The sequence below is a fragment of the Coccinella septempunctata genome, chromosome 9, assembly GCF_907165205.1.
Source record: "Coccinella septempunctata chromosome 9, icCocSept1.1, whole genome shotgun sequence".
In the NCBI taxonomy this organism is placed as follows: domain Eukaryota; kingdom Metazoa; phylum Arthropoda; class Insecta; order Coleoptera; family Coccinellidae; genus Coccinella; species Coccinella septempunctata.
Genome location: NC_058197.1, coordinates 12,654,289 through 12,676,478, shown reverse-complemented (window position 1 = coordinate 12,676,478; position 22,190 = coordinate 12,654,289). Strand labels below are relative to the sequence as shown.

Sequence of the window (22,190 nt, the reverse complement as noted above, 5' to 3'; positions counted from 1 at the left end):
GGTGAATGTCGAGAGGATTTTTTTTTTGCGATCGAATTTTAGCGATTCGCAAGTTTGCGGACGGGGCGTCATGAAAAACGCCAAATACCGTTTCGAAATCGATTTTCGCTAACAATCCAACGGTAATTGATATTTTTAATCGCTGATCAGCTTCGGGATTGAATTTCAGCCCGTCGCCTTTCTTTATTGTTCTGTTTCTCTGTTTCGTTACTCACAGGGATATTATTGTGGCACGAATGTGACGAGGTGTATAAAATATCAACTGAAATCATTGGAATTAATTTGGATATTCGATTAACCTCGTTTCCAACACTTTGAAAAAGGCCTCGCGACTCCAGAACATTTCTTTCGTTGGTGCTTGGAGATCGAAGCACATATATGTAGTTCTTGGCAAGGTTTAGGTTTCGAATAGCGGTATAACAAAAAAATCAACATAACTTGCGTATAAAAAACGCATAGAATTTTGATGGTCGATATTCCAAACGTAATTCCTAGCTTTTGCTGTCTCATTTTCCAGGTAAACTGTCATGATAGCGTTCTTCATTATCAACAATAGGTTATCTCAACTTGAGGACCGGTGAAACAGCAAAAAGGAACAAAAACCCTTGTTGAAATTACCAACGTTCCGTATCTTTATTGATTATTCATCAGGTCTGCAAAAATATATAAAAATATATTAATTGGTGATGCTTTATTAGAGGGACAGAACACAACAACAAAACATGTTCAGAAAATGATAAGTATATCGAAGAAATTCAATATGAAGTATTTCCGAAAATAAAAACCATGCAACATAAGGAATAAAAAACTCACTAAGCCAGATGAAAGCTGCCTAAGAAGTCAAAACAACACAAAGAGTATAAAGTATATAATAAACACTAGTCAACAATAGTCTTTGATCTTCAAGACAGCTCTTTACAAAGCAGTGGTCCTCCCAACGCTTCTTTACGGAAGCGAAAGCTGGACTTCCTACAGACGACACATAAAACAGCTTGAACAAACGCAACAACATCTAAGACAAATAATGCACATCAGATGGTTCCACAAAGTTTCAAATGCAGAAGTCTTGCAGCGCGCGAGTGGTATAACAATTGAGACTCAAGTAACGAGAGCCAGACTCAGATGGAGCGGCCACATTCTGAGGATGCAAGACACAAGACTCCCGAAAATAACTCTGTAGAGCGAATTCACAGAGGGAGCGCGGAAACCAGGAGGCCAGTATAAGCGGTCTAAGGATATACTACATCAATCCCTAAAATCAGTTAATGGCAATCATAACTGAGAACAACTAGCCTAAGACAGATCACAGTGGAGGTCTTTGGTCCACAGCTATAATGGAGACTCGAGAAGAATACAGCGGCGGCCAGATCTGGTTGGTGACTATCCTTGCCCAGAGTGTGGAAGGATCTGTAGGTCACGGTTGGGTCTCTTCAGTCACAGGAGGGCACACAATCACAAGTAGCCCTAAGAAATTGTAAGTTTGATCGCACCGATAGTCTAGTCTTTTAGTCTTTTTGTAGTTTCATTCTCGGTAACGAAATTCAGCAATTAATGAATGTAGATATAAATATAAGGGTACAATGCCCAGGGGGCACCTTATTTGAATGATTGCACAGGCCTAATTGAGATCTGGGTGGGTCTAGCATGAAATTTAGTGAGGGAATTTACAAAAGCTAATAAATAGGTAAATCTCATTTTTCCATTGAGACACCTCAAAAATTGAAATTTGGTGTACCATCAGTCAGATGTTCTTCATTTGAAGAACTGTATCTTCCAAAATCCTAACTCTGATTTGGACCAACTGAAGACGAAATCATTGAAAAAAATCTCAAATATAACCGAATTCCCATTGTTTCCATGGATGCTGGGACACCTTGTATGGGCAATGTCATCAATTTTTACATTTTTCATGTAGAAAACATGCAGTGATCTAAGGAAAAAATACGTTCACTTACAGAACTTCATTGATGTTCTCAAAATTCCAAAGCTTAATAATTGACGGGTAATTTTTTCGAACGCGCGTTTGACACAGAATACGAGTATGTTCATCAGAGAAATTCATTTTTTTCGTGGGAATTTTGTTTCAATTATACTTTATACATATAGATAGTATAATTGGTTTTCGAGAAAATGTATCTTGGATTAGTGAGTTCTGACGTTTATTCTCAGTTTGTGTATTCAAAATAATCCACACGTAATCGGCCTATAGTATCTAACACTCCTGAAAAAACACGAAAAGCATCCAAGAAAACATCTCGATAACACATCCACCACATCCCCAGCCCTGATTTATACGAGGCCATAGACAGGAATTAAGGTAGCACCTCCTACCACTTGAGCAATATCTCGAAATTTCAATACAATAGATAAATCAACACAATATCTCCTAAATACGATTTTCCATTAAATCACCGGACGGGGAGTGGGCGCATTGTAACAACATTCAAACAAACCGACACGCATCAACAATATTCCACAAGAATCGCGTCAGCGGACATAGAAAAGCTTCTTAGGAGTTGACGCCGGAGGGAACGAACGCACACGGTCAATCTGGGCTACGTGGGCAAGCGATTCATGGCCCGGCTCGATGACAGGTGACAATTCCACTTATTTACTGGACGATCAATTGGTGCGTTTTGCCTTTCGTTCGTTAAGATGTTGAAGCAGTTTGCGGTGGTCTCAGATTTGTGCACTGATGATGACCGTTGTACGAAACTTTCGTAGGTTGCTCTCTTGATGAGTTCTTATTGAAGTCAGGGTGCAAAAGTACAAAGTCAAAGGTGGATTTGCAATCAACACAATCTTTTATGTTATTTGCTCTGTGCATGGCTGTGCAAATCGAATGACAATGCAATATAATGTCATAAAGCAGGGGATGACCATAGGAAGATCATTTTGCTCACTCATAGATGACACCTTATTGTTTTTAATCACAGTCGTCGTCGAATAAGAAAGATAAAATAGATAAAAATTGAAAAACATCAAAAAACAAGCTTTTATATAGAAAACATGAAATTGCGAAAATATTTAGGCATTTCAAAAAATCATTCAGTTAAATTGATAATATCACCTAAAGTATTAATCCTTTATTCAGTTTATTTCTTCTTTTAAATATTTTCGTTTTTTATTCAAATCATTCGAGAAAAAAATAAAATTAATAGTTTCTCAACCAATAACTTCAATCAAGAATCAAGACGTTAAATACGTTAATCGGCTGATTATTCTTATTTTTCGGTAATAAAATTGAATATTATTCTTCATACATTTGCGACGGTAAAATATAAAAAATATTAAAATGAGGTGGGCAACATTGTCAATTATACTGAACTGTTTTTATTACTTCAATCTTTTATTTAGTTTAACATCATGTGAAAAAATATTATCATTATTTTTTTGTTATTATATAATAATACTTCTATTATTATTTCTTCTGTTTTTGATGTTATTTGTTCAATAAAACCTTGTTTACCTTTGTTTAATATTTTTCATTTTATCCTTTTTATTCAATGACGAGTAATCAAATTAACAAGTCCATAGTGAAACAAAAAATAATGTTCGTACAGATATCAAATACAAGAATGCCTTATTCAAGACATTTTTCCAAAGACAAATCTTTCGAAATGCAAAAAAACAATCGCATTCTCTCCTAGATAAACGGAAAATTCTCGTTTGACACCCGTGTTCGTTCGGGCAATCCTAAAAATTAATCGCAATGTTATTTTATTCATTTTTCAATCTCGTCTCCCAACCACCCTTGCGTCTATCCCGTACGCGGCATAATTCATTCGGACATTTCTCAAATACGCACCGGAGCAGCAGACGTAGTACGCAACCCGTTACGTTCACGCAAATTGTCGCCGACAATAGGCTGGTAAATTTAGGCAATAAGGCCGATATGCAAATAGGCATTATGCCCGGTTTAGAATCGATATTTGCTCATTTATAAATCGTAATTTATACCCGAGCTGGGGTGGCTAGCAGCTCGTTTGAGAATATGCTAACGAACCTCTCATTCATATTCAAATTTCCACGGGATTCGGATCTGGTCGGGTTGAAGGTGATTTATGGTCTCGGCGTTGGGGAGGTAGGGGGGTACAGAAGGTTCACCGTGGATTTTTTTCACACCTTTCTAATTTCGCGAATTATGGTTACGACGGATGGCTCGTTGACGTGTACGTCTGCCGGTTTGTCACGCTGTTGCTTGATTGGGTTTTGATTTCTGATTACCATTTTTGATTGTGGTGGTTCCATGGGGATCGTTAGGAGGTTGTGATGGGTGAAAAATTCGATTGGGATGATTGGAACAGCCCTGCCGATTTCATGGGCCTAATTCGAAAGTTGAATAATTATTCAGTTTGTATAATGTATAAAGAATCAGGTGTCGTGAAAATATCCTTTTAAAATATTTATATTGATTTTTAAATAATTTTTTGTTTTTTTTTTTCGAAAAAACTTTTAGAATGTGGAAAATTCTCTTTCTTTTCAGTTGATCGATCTATTCCGCCTTGGAAGTCAAAATTCTGAGATATGAGTCGAAATTTTGACTTGCAAGTTAAAAATCTGATGAACAAGTCAGAATTCTGACTTAATTCGAGTTGAGAGTACAAATCATTCATTTTAACAAGCGATCAGAACGATGGACTGATTATTTGTTGTTTACGTCCATTCCATCATTTTAACTTTCGTCTCAGAATTCCAACTGTTGGAATCCTGAGATACAAGTCAGAATTTTGTGTTGCAAGTTGAAATGTTGAGATATAATAATTCTGAATTCCGAGATACAATTCTGAATTTTGAGTTGCAAGTTGGAAATCTTAGATACAGGACAGAATCCCGACTTATTTTAAGTTTACAGTTGAAATCATTCAATTGAACAAGCGATTAGACGATGGACTGCTTGTACTTGTAGTTTACTTGTAATATCTCAGAATCCAAACTTGCAACTCAAAATTCTGAGCTACAAGTTGAAAGTCTGAGATATAAAGCAGATATAAAGTTGAAAGTTTAAATCATTCATTTGAACAAGCGTTCAAAACGATGGACTGCTTATTGTTTACGTCCATTTCAGCCAGCATTCTAACTTTCTTCTCAGAATTTCAACTGTAAAAACAGAATTCTGACTTGTATCTCAGAATTCAAACTTGCAACTCACAATTCTCAATTGTATCTCAGAATTCTGAGTTGCATGTTCGAATTCTCAGACACAATGATGCTGAATTCCGAGATACAATTCTGAATTTTGAGATGCAAGTTGGAATACTGAGATACAAGTCAGAATTTTGTGTTGCAAGTTGAAATTCTGTTATACAATAATTCTGAATTCCGAGATGCAATTCTGAATTCTGAGATACAAGTCAGAATTCCAACTTTCGTCTCAAAATTCTAACTCTGAAAACAGAATTCTGACTTATATCTCATAATTCAAACTTGCAACTCAGAATTCTTAATTTTATCGCAGAATTCTGAGTTGCAGGTTCGAATTCTGAGACACAATAATTCTGAATCCCGAGATACAGTCCTGAATTATTAGTTGGAAGTTGGAATTCTGAGGTACAATTTATAATTTTGACTTATTTCTAGTTGAAATTTAAAAATAATTCAACAATCAGAGCGATGGGCATATATTGCTTTGGTCTATTCCAGCATTTCAACTTTAGTCTCAGAATTCCAACTCTGAAAACAGCATTCTGACTTGTATCTCAGAATCCAAACTTGCAAACTCAGAATTCTGAATTGTATCGCAGAATTCTGAGTTGCATGTTCGAATTCTGAGATGCAATAATGATGAATTCCGACATCCAGTCCTGAATTTTGGGTTGCAAGTTGAGAGTTTGAGGAGTAAAGCAGAATTTTGAGTTGCAAGTAAGTTGAAATGCTGAGATGAAAGTGAAATTGCTAAAATAGACGTAAGCAACAAGCAATTCATGCTCGTAAGTCGAATCTCTGACCTGTACCCATCTCATAATTCCAACTTATAACCAAGAATTTCAACTCACTTATCTCAGAATTCTGACTTGTATCTCAAAATTCCGACTTTCAGGTCAGAATTCTTGCTTATCTTCAGAATTGCGACTTACAACTCAGAATTCTGACTTATATCTCGGAATATTTTGACTTTCATCTCTGATTTCCGACTCAAAAATTGAAATTATACATTTAAAAACGAAGGTATTATTCTATAATATACGAGCTTCCATAAAAGAAGTTCTCCTCAAACACGCGGCTCTATAATTCTCTCGATATCGTATCTTCGCTGAACTCGAGTGGAGCCACGTGTCACAACTGATGATCCGAAGAGAAATACTAATAGCATAACTAATACATTCAAACGGCGTGCTACGTGTTTGCTCAAACTTTTTTCGTATAGGTAAGTCGTCAGCCGGTAGGCAGGCAAAGGTCACGAGTTGAGTGGGCAATGGGTCTCTGAACTGCCGGCGGTGTAGTGAGGAGATCCTGCTACTTCTCGCATGTGCATTCTTGCCCGTGAACAGTAGACGATTCGGTAGTGATTTGTTGGTATCGTAAGTTGGTAACACTGTCATCCGTCCATTTGCGATATAGGCGGACGGTCGCTCCTTGTTACAGACAGAGTCGTAGGGCAACTTGATATTTCTTCGCATATCCGTTTTGAATGTCCCTTTAAAACATTAAAACATTGACCCAGAAGATATTCATTAGCAGAAATCACTGAATACTGATTTGTGATTCAACTTAGGATGCGCTAGTGTTGAGAATTTTGGCTCAAATAATAGGTTTCTTCGTAGAGTGGTTCGCAACGGTTGTGAACTGTACAGAGCAAGCGCAATTTCATTTTAGGGTAGCGAAAATCCATTTGCGCTTGCTCTGTACAGTTCTAAACCGTTGTGAACCACTCTACGAACAAGCCTAATGAACATCGGAGAACCAGAATGAAGTTTCCATTACACATGACACTAAAGTAAACCTGGGTACCTGAAATAGAAAACATAGAACGAAGTAACCAGAATTGAAGCATACTTATGGAGGTTTATTTACTAGAAAGCGATTTTTTAGATGAAGAATGATAATTCGTTTATGATACGTAATCCCCAACCAACAATAACAAACGTAATATTTAGGTACTAGCGTCACTTACACTAGCAGCACAATTTCGTGGTTCCTAACCCTAGTATAAGCCCGGCTAGCTCAGTCGGTAGAGCATGAGACTCTTAATCTCAGGGTCGTGGGTTCGAGCCCCACGTTGGGCGAATACTTTTTGAGTTTTCTCATCTTCTAATACAAAAATGAAAGAAATGGCCAAAATGACTGTCACTTTCGAAATTACGTGATGAACAGTACCGACATGAAACGTGGTTTAATCTGTTAATGGTCTGAAATAGATAATCAGGAACAGAGGAATTGCCTTTTTATATGGGTATTGAAATTTCATAAGCCCCACTTGCTGCAACAACACAGTGATAAGCTCGAATCATGAAATTAATATATCATATTTTTTACCCTTAAGTTCAAATCAGAAGAACCAAAAATTCTTCGCCCAACGTGGGGCTCGAACCCACGACCCTGAGATTAAGAGTCTCATGCTCTACCGACTGAGCTAGCCGGGCATATATTAGAGGATCTGGACCACTACTTTAGTGACATCACTACAAAGGATGAAAACGTACAAATCGATTGAAGATAAAAACAGAGGATCAACTATGTCAGGTTCAATGATAAGCAATCGAGGCTGAATGATGAGGAATCCTGGAACAATGATGAAGAATCTCTCTTGATGCAAAAACCAGTATCAGTGATGAAAAATCTAGGATGAATGATGAAGAATCTTCAAGTATCGAGGATGAAGAAACGATGATCAACCATGAAGCATCAATGATGAAAAATCATCGTAGATAAGGGTTGAAGACTAGAGAATCGACAATGAAGAATCAAGAACCAGTGGTGAAGAATCGATGATCAATAATAAGAAATCAATTATGAAGAATCTAGAATTAATTGTGAAGAATCAAGGATTAAAGATGAAGAATCCAGGATCATTGATAAGCAGCAATGATGAAGAATTATCGTAGATAAGGGTTGAATAATCGAGAATCAACAATGAAGTATCAGTGATGAAGATTCGATGATCAATGATGGAAAATCAATTATAAAGAATCAAGAATCAATTATGAAGAATCAGGAATCAATGATGACGAATCAACATTCGGTGAAAAAGAATCGGGAATTAATGATGGGGAATCCAGGATCACTGATGCAGCATCAATGATGAAGAATCATCGTTGATAAGGGATGAAGGAACGAGAATCAACAATGAAGAATCAAGAATCAGTGATGAAGAACCAATGATCAATGATGGAAAATCAATTATGAAGAATCAAGGTTCAATTATAAAGAGTCGAGGATTAAGGGGGAAGAATCAGGAATCAAGGATGATGAATCAACATTCGGTGAAAAAAAATCGAGGATTAATGATGGGGAATCCAGGATCAATGATGAACAATCATCGAATATAAGGATTGAAGGATCGGGAATCAACAATGAAGAATCAAGAATCAGTGATGAAGAATCGATTATCAACGATAGGAAATCAGTTATGAAGAATCAAGGATCAATTATGAAGAATCGAGGATTAGGGATGAAGAATCAGGAATCAATGATGATGAATCAACATTCGGTGAAAAAGAATCGAGGATTAATGAAGGGGAATCCGGGAACAGTGTTGAAGAATCCAGGATCGTTGATGAAGCATCAATGATGAAGAATGATGGTAGATAAGGGTTGAATTGAAGCATCGATAATCAACAATGCAGAATCATGAATCAGTGATGAAGAATCGATGATCAATGATGGGAAATCAATTATAAAGAATCAATCATGAAGAATCAGGAAGCAATGATTACGAATCAACATTCGGTGAAAAAGAATCGGGGATTAATGATGGGGAATCCAGGATCAGTGATGAAGCATCAATGATGAAGAATCATCGTTGATAAGGGATGAAGGAACGAGAATCAACAATGAAGAATAAAGAATCAGTGATGAAGAACCAATGATCAATGATGGGAAATCAATTATGAAGAATCAAGTTTCAATTATAAAGAATCGAGGATCAAGGGGGAAGAATCAGGAATCAAGGATGATGAATCAACATTCGGTGAAAAACAATCGAGGATTAATGATGGGGAATCCAGGATCAGTGATGAAGCATCAATGATGAAGAATCATCGAAGATAAGGGTTGAAGGATCGGGAATCAACAATGAAGAATCAAGAATCAGTGATGAAGAATCGATGATCATCGATAGGAAATCTATTATGAAGAATCAAGGATCAATTATGAAGAATCGAGGATTAGGGATGAAGAATCAGGAATCAATGATGATGAATCAAAATTCGGTGAAAAAATATCGAGGATTGATGATGAGGAATCCAGGATAAGTGATGAAGAATCCAAGATCAGTGATGAAGAATCCAGGATCATTGTTGAATCATCAATGATGAAGAATTATCGTAGATAAGGGTTGAATAATCGAGAATCAACAATGAAGTATCAGTGATGAAGATTCGATGATCAATGATGGAAAATCAATTATAAAGAATCAAGAATCAATTATGAAGAATCAGGAATCAATGATGACGAATCAACATTCGGTGAAAAAGAATCGGGGATTAATGGTGGGGAATCCAGGATAAGTGATGAAGCATCAATGATGAAGAATCATCGTTGATAAGGGATGAAGGAACGAGAATCAACAATGAAGAGTCAAGAATCAGTGATGAAAAACCAATGACCAATGATGGGAAATCAATTATGAAGAATCAAGGATCAATTATAAAGAATCGAGGATTAAGGGGAAAGAATCAGGAATCAAGGATGATGAATCAACATTCGGTGAAAAAAATCGAGGATTAATGATGGGGAATCCAGGATCAATGATGAACAATCATCGAATATAAGGATTGAAGGATCGGGAATCAACAATGAAGAATCAAGAATCAGTGATGAAGAATCGATTATCAACGATAGGAAATCAGTTATGAAGAATCAAGGATCAATTATGAAGAATCGAGGATTATGGATGAAGAATCAGGAATCAAGGATGATGAATCAACATTCGGTGAAAAAGAATCGAGGATTAATGAAGGGGAATCCGGGAACAGTGATGAAGAATCCAGGATCGTTGATGAAGCATCAATGATGAAGAATCATGGTAGATAAGGGTTGAATTGAAGCATCGATAAATCAACAATGCAGAATCATGAATCAGTGATGAAGAATCGATGATCAATGATGGGAAATCAATTATGAACAATCAAGAATCAATTATGAAGAATCAAGGATTAAGGATGTAGAATCAGGAATCAATGATGAATCAACATTTGGTGAAAAAATATCGAGGATTAATGATGAGAAATCCAGGATCAGTGATGAAGAATCCAGGATCGTTGATGAAGCATCAATGATGAAGAATCATGGTAGATAAGCGTTGAAGCATCGATAATCAAGAATGAAGAATCAAGAATCAGTGATGAAGAATCGATGATCTATGATGGGGAATCATTTATGAAGAATAAAGGATCAATTATGAAGAATCGAGGGTTAATGATTGATTTCCGATGATCAGGGATGGAGAATTAAGCGTCATAGATCACTTATAAACTATCGTGAAAGGAGAAATGTAAATTGACCCCAAAATTTCGCACTATCGAGAGCCAAGGACCCATAATGAAGATGTATGAGTTGTTTCCAAGAGATTAATTGTTGAGTTAATTGTGGAATGTTTTCAACGGGGTTTAAACATCCAAACCTAGGAAGAAAATTAAGTGGATTATCCACATCTACGCCACTGTGACGATACGGAACGGATCCCATCGAAGGCGACGCCCCGGTACGCGGGCACACTTGAAACACGCGCTGCACGCGCTACCAACTTTTTTTCATCGCGGCCAGCTCGGTACAACGCGGACACTTAGTGCGGAATACTTACACCTATTACCCGACCCGTCGGTGAAGACTCCTTCCGCTAGCCTTTTTTTTTTCTTCTCAAGTCGAGACTGCTAACTGCCGCACCGCTCACTTAACACCTGTAATAAGCGCCGATAGAGCGGCCAGTCCGGTACGGCTGGGGCCTGATTGGAAATGCCTACCGATCTAGACTTGGCGAGAAGGTTTTCATCCGTCTTATGACCACTAGTCCTGTAGAGGGTACTTCATTAAGCTATTGGACGAGACGAGGACCCTTCACGTCTTGAAACTTGAATTTGATCGTAGAGTTTGGATTTTGAAGCTTTCCCAACGTTTTTCGCAACCCAATGATCAAGAAAATGAGCGACAAAAAACTTTAACCTCGGTGCTTACTAGGAAGAATGATTGGGAAAGGGTTGGCACAGAAACCACGACATGGATTGGCGTTGGACTATTCGAGGAAGGCAGCAGATGCCTACTGGCGTTTTGCTCCTACCTGAGCTCACTTTGGAAGAAATATATGCAATGTCTCCAGTTTAAATGAACCCAAAAAGAAACCTTCAAAGAAGTGACTCAGTCAGACTGCTATATCAAGGTACTGAGCTCTCATTGATCGTCAGTATATTGATATTGTGATTCTAAGCGTGTGTTTATAGTTTCCCGGAAAAAGCTCAAACCATAGCCGAAAGAAGTGATGATGAATCACTAAAGAAAAGTAAAGAACATACCCGATAACCTCTTACCTCTCCTTGTTTGATTCCAAGACTAGGTCCTTTTGATCTGGGTTCTCGGACTCTGGAGAACCAAAGAAAATTGGGAGGTAAATAAGCTTGCCAGCCTCTTATGGCCCTTTCTGTGGTATAAAAAAGCATCTTCAAGAGTTCCATTGGAAGAAGGTTACTTCAATTCTTCGAGATAATAATATCGAGGAACCTTAGCCTAATATCAGCCCGGCTAGCTCAGTCGGTAGAGCATGAGACTCTTAATCTCAGGGTCGTGGGTTCGAGCCCCACGTTGGGCGAATACTTTTTAAGTTTTCATGTTTTCTGATGAAAAAATGAAAAATATTACCAAAATGACTTTCACAGATGAAATAAGGTAATAAAAAGTATCGATATGAAATGTGGTTTAATCAGTTAATGGTCTGAAAGAAATAATCAGAAACAGAAGAAATGTCTTTTCATATGGAAATTGAAATTTCATAAGCTTCACTTAACTTACAACAAAGTGATCAGCTAGAGTCATGAAATTAACTAGTTAGTTTTTATAAGTTATAGTTTTGTAACGTGATTAACATCTGTAAAGATATAATGGATATAATAAAGTATATCTATATATCATCTAATCTATATTATTTTTCACCTTCAACTTCAAATGAAGAGAACCAAAAAGTCACCGCCCAACGTGGGGCTCGAACCCACGACCCTGAGATTAAGAGTCTCATGCTCTACCGACTGAGCTAGCCGGGCATATATTAGAGACTCTGGACTTCTACTTCAGTCTCATTTCTATAAAAGATGAAAACGTACACGTTAATTGAAATTATCGAGAATCGAGGATCAACAACGAAGAATCAATGATGAAGAATCCAGTATCATTGATGAAGTAACGAGGATGAGTGATAAATAATCTTCGAGTATTGAGGATGAAGAAACGATGATCAATGATCGTTGAAGAAGAATCGCGGATCAAATATGAAGAAGCTTCGAGGATCAAGGATGAACAATCAGGGATCAATGAAGATAAATCAAGAATCGGTGAAAAAGAGTCGAGTATTTATGATTCGGAATCCAGTATCAGTGATGGATAAACGAGGATCAACTATGAAATAATCAAGAATTAGTGAGGAGGAATCAAGAACTAATGAAGAAGAATAATCAGCGATGAAGAATAGAGGATAAGTTATGGCAGGATCAGAGACTTGAAGATCAATAATGAAGAATCGAGGGAGAATGGTGAAGAATCGAGGATCAACTATAAAGAATCGAGAAACAATGATGAAAAATCAATAATCAGCGATGAAGAAAAGAGGATCTACTATGTCAGGATCTGTTATAGAGAATCGTTGATCAATAATGAAGAATCGAGGATCAACTTTAAAAAATCGAGAAACAATGATGATAAATCCCGAATCAATGATGAAGAATCGTGGATCAACTATAAAGACTCGAGAAACAATGATGAAAAATCAATAATCAGCGATGAAGAATAGAGGATTTACTATGTCAGGATCAGTGATAGAGAATCGCTGATCAATAATGAAGAATCGAGGATCAACTGTGAAGAATCGAGAAACAATGATGAAAAATCCAGAATCAAAGATGAAGAATCGACGGAAAATGATGAAGAATTCAGACTCAATTACAAAGAATCAAGGATCAATGATGAAGAAGCAAGCATTGAGGATGAGAATTCGAAGATCAATGATGATGCATCGAAGATAAGGGATGAAGAATGATCGAGGACAAAGGATGAAATATCAAGGATCAATAAAGGGGAATCAACAGGGATTACTGATGATTGATTGAGGAGCATTTTATATGAAAATTGAAATTTCATAAGCTACATTTGCCGCATCTACAAAGTGATCAACTCGAATCATAAAATTAACATATAATATTTTTCAACTTCAAGTTGAAATGTGGAGAACCAAAAAATCAGCGCCCAACGTGGGGCTCGAACCCACGACCCTGAGATTAAGAGTCTCATGCTCTACCGACTGAGCTAGCCGGGCCTATAGAGGCTTTGGACCACTACTTTAGTCTCATTTCTACTCAGTATAGTGGGAGACCGAAGTTAGATCAACAAAAAGAACGTTATCAGCAAACTTCCATCAATTCGTCTCTTACAGTTCTCGTTGTGAACCAGAACCATTTCCAACGCTCTGGAATCGGTTCGATACCAATTCATCTCAAATTGGACACATCGTTAATTGGTTCTGAATCAGTTCAATCTTAGACGGAACTGTGGTCCAATTCTAAACTGGTTAAAAACCGTATATTCAATATTACCCGAATGGGGTTCAAAAATTACTTCGCCCAACGTGGGGCTCGAACCCACGACCCTGAGATTAAGAGTCTCATGCTCTACCGACTGAGCTAGCCGGGCTTACAGTCAGTGAAGTTAGAATTATCCATCAAGTGGTGAAGTTCCTCGACTGAAAATTGCAGTAGCGGGAAAATATTCGCAATTTCAAAGTAGATAGATCTTTCGATTCTTGGACCAAAGAATATTTTCAATTTTTGTCTGTACCACTCGCTTTTGGCAGCATTCTCAGCAAAACCAATAAAGAACATGTTGATAAGACGAATATTTCAAATTTGAAAAATAGTTTATGGCTTATGAATCTGTAAATTTCACATTTCAAACAACGCGTTGAGAAAAACGGAAAATTTTCCAAATGTAAATCTAACGTGTCATCAAATGAGCATAAACAGTGGAGTTATAAGTTTTTCATGACCAGTGTTCCTGAAGATAGTCTTCTTTACCGGTGGAGAAACTTTGCATTCATTTCACCATAAGCCCGGCTAGCTCAGTCGGTAGAGCATGAGACTCTTAATCTCAGGGTCGTGGGTTCGAGCACCACGTTGGGCGACTACTTTTTGCTGTTTCTTTTCGAATACCTAGTACCTACCTATTCAAAAGGATCTATTTGAGGAATTCATGTGTAAAATGACCTAACGAAGCTATAAGCTAATAATTGATCGTTTCACAACTTCAGCGAACTTATTCTCAAGCGATATTTATTATCATCTATCAATTTTTGTCCAAATACTATAAAGGAAATAATCGAGAAGTTGAAGATCTAGCTGGTTAATTTGGGGTCTGATAATGAGAGATTTTTTGAATACCAATTATGGCACAGTTGGATTTGAAGGGGCATCCCAAAATTGGCCTTCTATATTTTCCGATATCGTAACTCTCTACTTTATTTGGTGTTTTTTGATATCTATAAATACTTTCAGGTTTTATGAAACAGTCATTCTGACAAGGCAACCATAAATAAAATGAATAAAAAATAAAAGGTCTTATAAGTATAAGACGTCGTTTACAGAAATCCTGTTGTATTGAATTAATTCACACTTTTCGTTTGTTCGTTCACTTAACTAGTAGATATACCTATGCTTATTATTTGAATAACCGTCTCAGGATTCGTCACCCTGTATACCCTTCGAATACCAGCACGCGCGTCCCCGCAGAATGTAATCCTGTCAATGTCGACACAAAATATCTTATTGGTATAGGTCTTCGTCAAGAATAAACAAACGCGAATACGATCTTTCGTCGATTCGAATATAATGCAAATTTGGCAACCTCTTCATTCCGATGGACGATGATGATGACAGGGGAATATTTTATAATACCTCAACGTACGGTACGTACACGCGACATGGAATCTGAATTTTAATTCTCTTCATTCTGCCATCAGCGTCGATTCAGGGAGTAGAGGTTGGTACTTATATCCCCCGATAATTTCAAAGTGTTTTCCTTGTGAAGAAAATATCGATCGGTGTGTTTCATTGACAGATCAGAAGCGAGGTTGGCATCGATCATAGAGCGGGGTGGTTTTACATCGATCGGATTCATAGTTTTTAGCCTCAGTATTATTTTCTGTGCGGAATCTTTCTAGGTTCGAGATCAAAAATGGCGAGGGCCTAGGCCCAAGCCTGGTCGAAGGGGAAACCGTGAGGGCCGCAGGCCCGAGCCCGCCTGTTAAAGGTGAACAGTGAGAGCCGCAAGCCCGAGCTAGGACTATGAGCGAACAGTGAGAGCCGCAAGCCCGAGCTAGGACTATGAGCGAACCGTGAGGGCCGCAGGCCCGAGCCCGCCGGTTAAAGGCGAACAGTGAGGGCCGCAAGCCCGAGCTAGGACTATGAGCGAACCGTGACGGCCTCAGGCCCGACCCGCCGGTTAAAGGCGAACAGTGAGGGCCGCAAGCCCGAGCTAGGACTATGAGCGAACCGTGAGGGCCGCAGGCCCGTGCCCGCCGCTTAAAGGCGAACAGTGAGGGCCGCAAGCCCGAGCTAGGACTATGAGCGAACCGTGAGGGCCGCAGGCCCGAGCCCGCCGGTTAAAGGCGAACAGTGAGGGCCGCAAGCCCGAGCTAGGACTACGAGCGAACCGTGAGGGCCGCAGGCCCGAGCCCGCCGGTTAAAGGCAAACAGTGAGGGCCGCAAGCCCGAGCTAGGACTACGAGCGAACCGTGAGAGCCGCAGGCCCGAGCCCGCCGGTTAAAGGCGAACAGTGAGGGCCGCAAGCCCGAGCCCGTCGGTTAAAGGCGAACAGTGAGGGCCGCAAGCCCGAGCTAGGACTATGATCGAACCGTGAGGGCCGCAGGCCCGAGTCCGCCGGTTAAAGGCGAACAGAGTGAGGGCCGCAAGCCCGAGCAAGGACTATGAGCGAACCGTGAGGGCCGCAGGCCCGAGTCGAATTGTCTCCTAAAGGTGGATCTACCCAAAAGGTGAATCTACCAAAAAGGTAGAACTATGGGCGTACTAGTTAAGTCTTTGGAAATAATCATGTCATAGAACAGCTACCTATTCATCGAGGAAAGCAAGCATTTCTGAACTTGTTCATTGATCATATTTATAACCCTTTATTTTTCCTCTAAATGAGAATATTTGAGGTAATGATTGTCCACTCAAGTTTGAATCAGAGAATAACCCGTCAATTATGGCACATAGGTTGAATCTGGAAGTGAGAATTTAAATTTAATCACATATTGAAAATAAAATGAATTGTTCGGTGCACACGGCTATAAATTATTCAAAAAAATTATCCTTTCAACATCTCTCAATCTCCAACACTCCAATATACGAAATAATCCGAACGAGCCCCGATTTCTCGAAGCGCGTCAATTGAATGAATAAACGGTCAACAAGTTAACAACAACACTCGTAACATTGTCAGAACGCTTCTCGGTAAACAACCTGCGATGACGGGAGTCAGAAAGTCCCACCCACCGGCTCCAATGGCAGGTCCGTTGCGCTTTGTGGGGCGGAGCTAAAGACCCTGTAACGCGAATGGCAAGGTGGACGATAACAGGAGCAAGTTTATTGCGACACTTTTATCCCGGGATAGGATCTGATAATGCACTCGTTAAATGCGTTTTAAAGTGTCCACGTTATAGCAGTTCGTTATTGGGCTGCACGGAAATACGTCAGCGGAAAGGTGCGAAATGAGATGGATATACGATGAGTTGAGCTAGTTTTGGATTGTTTCGAAATTTATTTGACCCTATACTAGTCAACATTGTTGAACTAGTACAGAAGCACTTTTCGACTTTCACTTTTATTGAGCTACTTTGTGAACTTCAGGCTTATGTACGCACAATTATTGAGATTACGTGTACGATGAACGTTAGAATTACGTTAACGAGCCTTAAAGTCACGCTCATTATAGCCTCAGGACAGGATCACGTTTTAACCGAACGTTAATTTTGCATTAGCGATGAACGTTATCATTTTACCTATACCTCCGTGATGATTGTGAGGATTATCTTTGAGTTGAACTTTTGAGTAGTAAATGTAAAGGATCTCTTCTGTAATCTTTACGGATTTGGGAATACGTTCTCGATCAATGGTATTACAACTTTAGCGAATAAAGTTGAAATAACGTTAACGATAAACTGTAGTATAACGTTAGCGATGAACAGTATACCTCCGTGATGATTGAATTGCGTTTCTTTCACAGATCTAGATCGTTTTTGATCAACTATAAAGCACAACTTTAGCGATAAAGGTCGAATAACAGTAGAATTACGTTAGCGATGAACAGTTTAGCTCCGTGATGATTGAGATGATTCTGTTTGAGTTGAACGTTAGTAGATATAATCTTTGCAATAAATTCAAAGGACGTCTTTAAGCATTTTTACAGTTGTGGAATTAGAAGGATGACGTTAGCGTTAAACGCTAGAATTACGTTAGCGATAAACGGAAGAATAAAGATGAAAAGTGATGATTGGAATTATTACGTTAAGATCTTTTTTCACAGATTTAGGAATACGTTCTTGATCAACGGTATTACAACTTCAGCGAATAAGTTTGAATTAGCATCAGAGATAAAAGATAGAATAACGTTAGCGATGAACTGTTACCTCCGTGATGATTGCAAGGATTACGTTAAGTTCTATAGGTACAGATTTAAGAATACGTTCTTGATCAACTGTGGTTGACATTAGCGGTGAAGTGGAGTATGATAACGTTAGCGATGAACCGTAGAAAAACGTTAGTTATAAACGGTATGAAAACGTTAGCAATAAACGATAGAATTACATTTGCGTATACCTACCTCAGTGATGATCGAAAGGACTCTGTTTGAACGTTTTCGAGCACGTTCTTGTACAACTGTGTTACAACGTTAGTAATAAACGTTAGAATGGAGTTAGCGATAAACTAAAGAATAACGTTAGTGATATCCAGTCAGTAGAATAACTTGAGCGACAAACGGTGGAACAACGTTGGCGATTAACGGTACAGTAAAGTTAGCGATAAAGGGTAGAATAACGTTAGCGATAAACGATAGAATAACTTCAGCAATAAACTTCCGGTTTACGTTCATGTCCATCCAAAGTATGAAAGGCCAAAAATAATATTGCATTTCCAGATATTGTGCTAATACTAAAATTTTTTACCATTACACATTAAACGTTCGTGGTCTGTAATAGTAGAGGGACGTGTAAGGATAACGTTCGTGTAGAACTCTGAGGTTAGGTTTGTGTCTTAACACGTGGAATCGCACTGTACCTATAGAGTATTTTGGACTTTGACAGGACCGCTGAGGCTCACACAAGTGCTGGTTAGTTTCAAGTCTTTGTGATTTCGATTGATTTCTATAAATCCTTATAAATGTGCTTCAGAGAATATTATTCAGTCTTCAGCGGTGATACGAAAGTGCAGTATATTGATGGATCTCAAGATAAGGTTATTTGCGAATGTTAGGATTGCGTTCGTGATCAACGTTGGAGTAACGTTCGAGCTTAAAGTTGAAAGAACGTTAGCGGCTAACGTTAATATAAAATAAAGTTATGAAGCTATGTGCACACTGCTTGGTTTCCAGGTCTGGACTGAACTGGGTGATGTATTTACAGCCTTTGTATGATCATCGGTGCTCTGTTTATCTCACTTACACGTTAGTTTATTTCCATCCATTTGGAGTTCTTTTTACATTTTCAACGTTGAACTGTATACATAGTCAAATCTCATACTCAATCTCGCATAAACTTCAAACTGTAGGATCGTCGTTCGACCGAGAGGTAAATAATAAACACGATCATGTACCGTGAAAGCAACAAGTCGAAAATTAAAAAGCATAAACAATAGATGATTCACATATTAGCCACCGCCTCGCCCCTCTCGCGCGCACGGAAAAAGGATGAAACGAAATCACCAATTTGCGTCGATTTCAAGCAAAGGTAGATAAACACAATGGACAATAAATTCCTACGAAATGACGATATTTACTCGGGTATGAAATGATTTGGGTATTATGATCGGTCCGCGATATATAATGGCAGGAAGGGGCGCGGAGACCCCGACGCGCACAGATATATCGGTTACGATTCTGTGACTTTTTAATAAATCGGGACTATATACGGTTGCATATTGAATGGGAATGTTGCGTTGTCGTGAATCGTTTGACGGGCTTATTATGCGGGCAATTACAGTCGACGCGGTCGCAGTACCGTAACGGCGATCGGGTAAATTGGGCGAAGGGTGAAAACGCTCGATTTGACGGTATGGTAATTGACTGTTGTCCGAGCAGGAAGCACCGGGATTTGTTGAAAGAGGATCGTTTCGGTTTGGTTTCCGGACGAAGCTTTAACCTTTTCCGAAATTAGTTGTGTTTAAAAGCCTGCAATCTTGTCAGATTTCACAAATCTCCAGAGTTTATTCCTTTCATGCTGATAAGGTTATTATCTCACAAAAGCATGTCATAAACAGCGTGTCGTTTTTCACGTTCATTTCTACACTTTTCATAGTATCAGGTCCACCTCTGTATCGCTTTCTGCTTCTTCAAATCAATTACGGAAAAAAACAATGGGGAATTCTCCTCAATTTGGGTTATCACAGCATATGCAAGTTAAAACTGAATAATTATAAATTTCATTCATGAATTTCTCGAATGCACCGCGGAAACTATTTGAAATGATTCTTCAAATATGGGGTTTTAAAATTTAAATCGCTTCGTTTCTAGTTTACGATTTGGCAACAGCGCCTACTAGAAAATGAAAAGAAAAATGGCTTGTTTATAAAATAACAGCTGTTGATTCACAGCCATCATAAGGCGCGTACTCACTGGCGAGTCTCAACAGTAACCGGCCATAAAAATCCCATAAAATTTTACGACCTTCCTCGTTCGTCGTAGACTTTCTTGACAGCCATCTTTGTCTATTTCATCTAGATAGTGTATTTGTTGGCTGTATTATCAACGCATATTTCAGTCGATGTTGCCAACTTGTGCAATTGAAACGAAACGCTTTAAATTTTAAATACCCATTATTATTTTTCATTTTTAAGTACTTAAAATATTTTTTTTTGGAAACGGTTGAAATGGTTATTTCAAAATTTGACGATTCAAAGATATCTCATAAAAATACATCATTTTCGTCAGAAGGAGTATTCCCTATTTCACCCAACCAGAATTGAGGAGATAATGCTGCTTCCACAACTGTTGCAAACGGAATAATGAGTACTGAACACTAACACTATCGAAGAAAAAGTAGAAAACTGCAGAAGTCATGGCAAAGATAAGAGCCCTACGAAAATTAGCAGAGGATTTATCGCCAAGAGCCTAACAGAGACTTCTTACCAGAAGATTTAGAGGAGATCTATCAACTGGTCAGCAATAACTGGGCAAATAAATACATTGTAACAGAAGGATTCCAGAATAAACAAGCAACAGGTCTTTTTTTACTGTAGATCTTCGGGCATGCATGATTGCTCCGAGTAATTCTGACTGGGTTTTAACCTTTCCCTGAAACTCTTTCTCGCAAGTACGTTTTCCTATACCATAGAAAGGTTTCATTCAGATCAATGGAAGAAGTTTATCTAGGGACGAACAGATCTTATGATTGTTGCCTAATTCGTTGAGTTTCCTCAGGCACTCTCACTGACACTATACGTTGACAACGCTAGAATCGTAATTCGACATTGCAAGCCAGAAAAAGAATATCAATTGAAGCTGCCGATGAAATAAATGCCTGGTGTATCGAATGCAAGATGACATTGGTTTGTCATGAACAGACGTATCTATCGTCTATCGTCGTACAAAACAAAAAATCATGAACTTTCTGAGGATCCTGAAGCATTCCAGGGCAGAGAGTCGTTTTCAAGACTCTGTTGAGTTTGTTCATCAGCCAGCTTTTCTTTGACTTCAGAACATGAGTCGACTGAAGCTGGAGGCTGGCAGAATCTAGCAGATTTCTTGGAATCTCATAACTTTCTGAAGATCTGATCATTGTTAAGACAAGTCTACGTCAGAAAAATGTGTGACATGGACAGCATCAATATGAAAAGCAGCTCATCTTGAAAAACAAGAATTGATGATTCGCTTTCGTATGCAAGCATCTCCAAAAACACTTCCATGTCTTCCAACATCCAATACCTTATACAATCATAGACAGAGGGATAACAGGTAGAAAGAAGAAGACACAGAACTTAATCCTATCAGAAAGTTGAAGAAGAAGAAGAAATAGCTGACCGTATTAGTGCAATAAGTTTCGTGAATCGTCTGGTCAAAAAGTAATCCACGTGGTTTACTGATGAATCAAAATCAGGTAGGGGCACTGGCATTGACCTAAACTGAGTGTCCCTAACGCCCTGGGAAGTGAACTCTCTATTTAACAGACCTAGACACTGGCTGTTTACGTATGCGCCTAGGAAGGTCTTGAAATGAACCTCAAAGAAGCGCATATCTATATCACCACGGACTGCCAGGCCACGCTGAGGTCCCTGGATGACTGCCAAGGATTTCTGCTGACATGGGAATGCCGTAATACCATAAAACAATTGGTAAGAGGCAATAAAGTGATTCTACTATGGGTACCAGAGCATTGTGGTGTTGGAGGAATTGAAAAAGCCGATGAACTTGCAAAGAGAGCATCAAGGTTGACACCTGCTGGACCTGAGCCTTTTCGTGGGCTCGGAAAAGACCAATATAAGGCACGGTCCAACAATGGGAGTTGAACAACAGAATTACACCTCCGGAGAAACACCCCTGGACATACTTAGTCAAAGAAATTCGTGATG

The 22,190-nt window shown here is 38.7% G+C and overlaps 7 non-coding genes across 7 annotated transcripts; 3 read left to right on the top strand and 4 right to left on the bottom strand.

Annotated features, from left to right (window-relative positions):
* The first annotated feature begins 7,153 nt into the window (after positions 1-7,153).
* On the top strand, positions 7,154-7,226 carry Trnak-cuu. Its single transcript has one exon. It is a non-coding gene; the product is annotated as a tRNA-Lys (tRNA).
* A 284-nt stretch (positions 7,227-7,510) lies between these two features.
* Trnak-cuu lies at positions 7,511-7,583 on the bottom strand. The gene has a single exon. It is a non-coding gene; the product is annotated as a tRNA-Lys (tRNA).
* Positions 7,584-11,889: 4,306 nt separating this feature from the next.
* Positions 11,890-11,962, top strand: Trnak-cuu. The gene has a single exon. It is a non-coding gene; the product is annotated as a tRNA-Lys (tRNA).
* A 375-nt stretch (positions 11,963-12,337) lies between these two features.
* On the bottom strand, positions 12,338-12,410 carry Trnak-cuu. The gene has a single exon. It is a non-coding gene; the product is annotated as a tRNA-Lys (tRNA).
* A 1,192-nt stretch (positions 12,411-13,602) lies between these two features.
* Positions 13,603-13,675, bottom strand: Trnak-cuu. Its single transcript has one exon. It is a non-coding gene; the product is annotated as a tRNA-Lys (tRNA).
* A 301-nt stretch (positions 13,676-13,976) lies between these two features.
* Positions 13,977-14,049, bottom strand: Trnak-cuu. Its single transcript has one exon. It is a non-coding gene; the product is annotated as a tRNA-Lys (tRNA).
* Positions 14,050-14,462: 413 nt separating this feature from the next.
* Positions 14,463-14,535, top strand: Trnak-cuu. The gene has a single exon. It is a non-coding gene; the product is annotated as a tRNA-Lys (tRNA).
* The last annotated feature ends 7,655 nt before the right edge of the window (positions 14,536-22,190 follow it).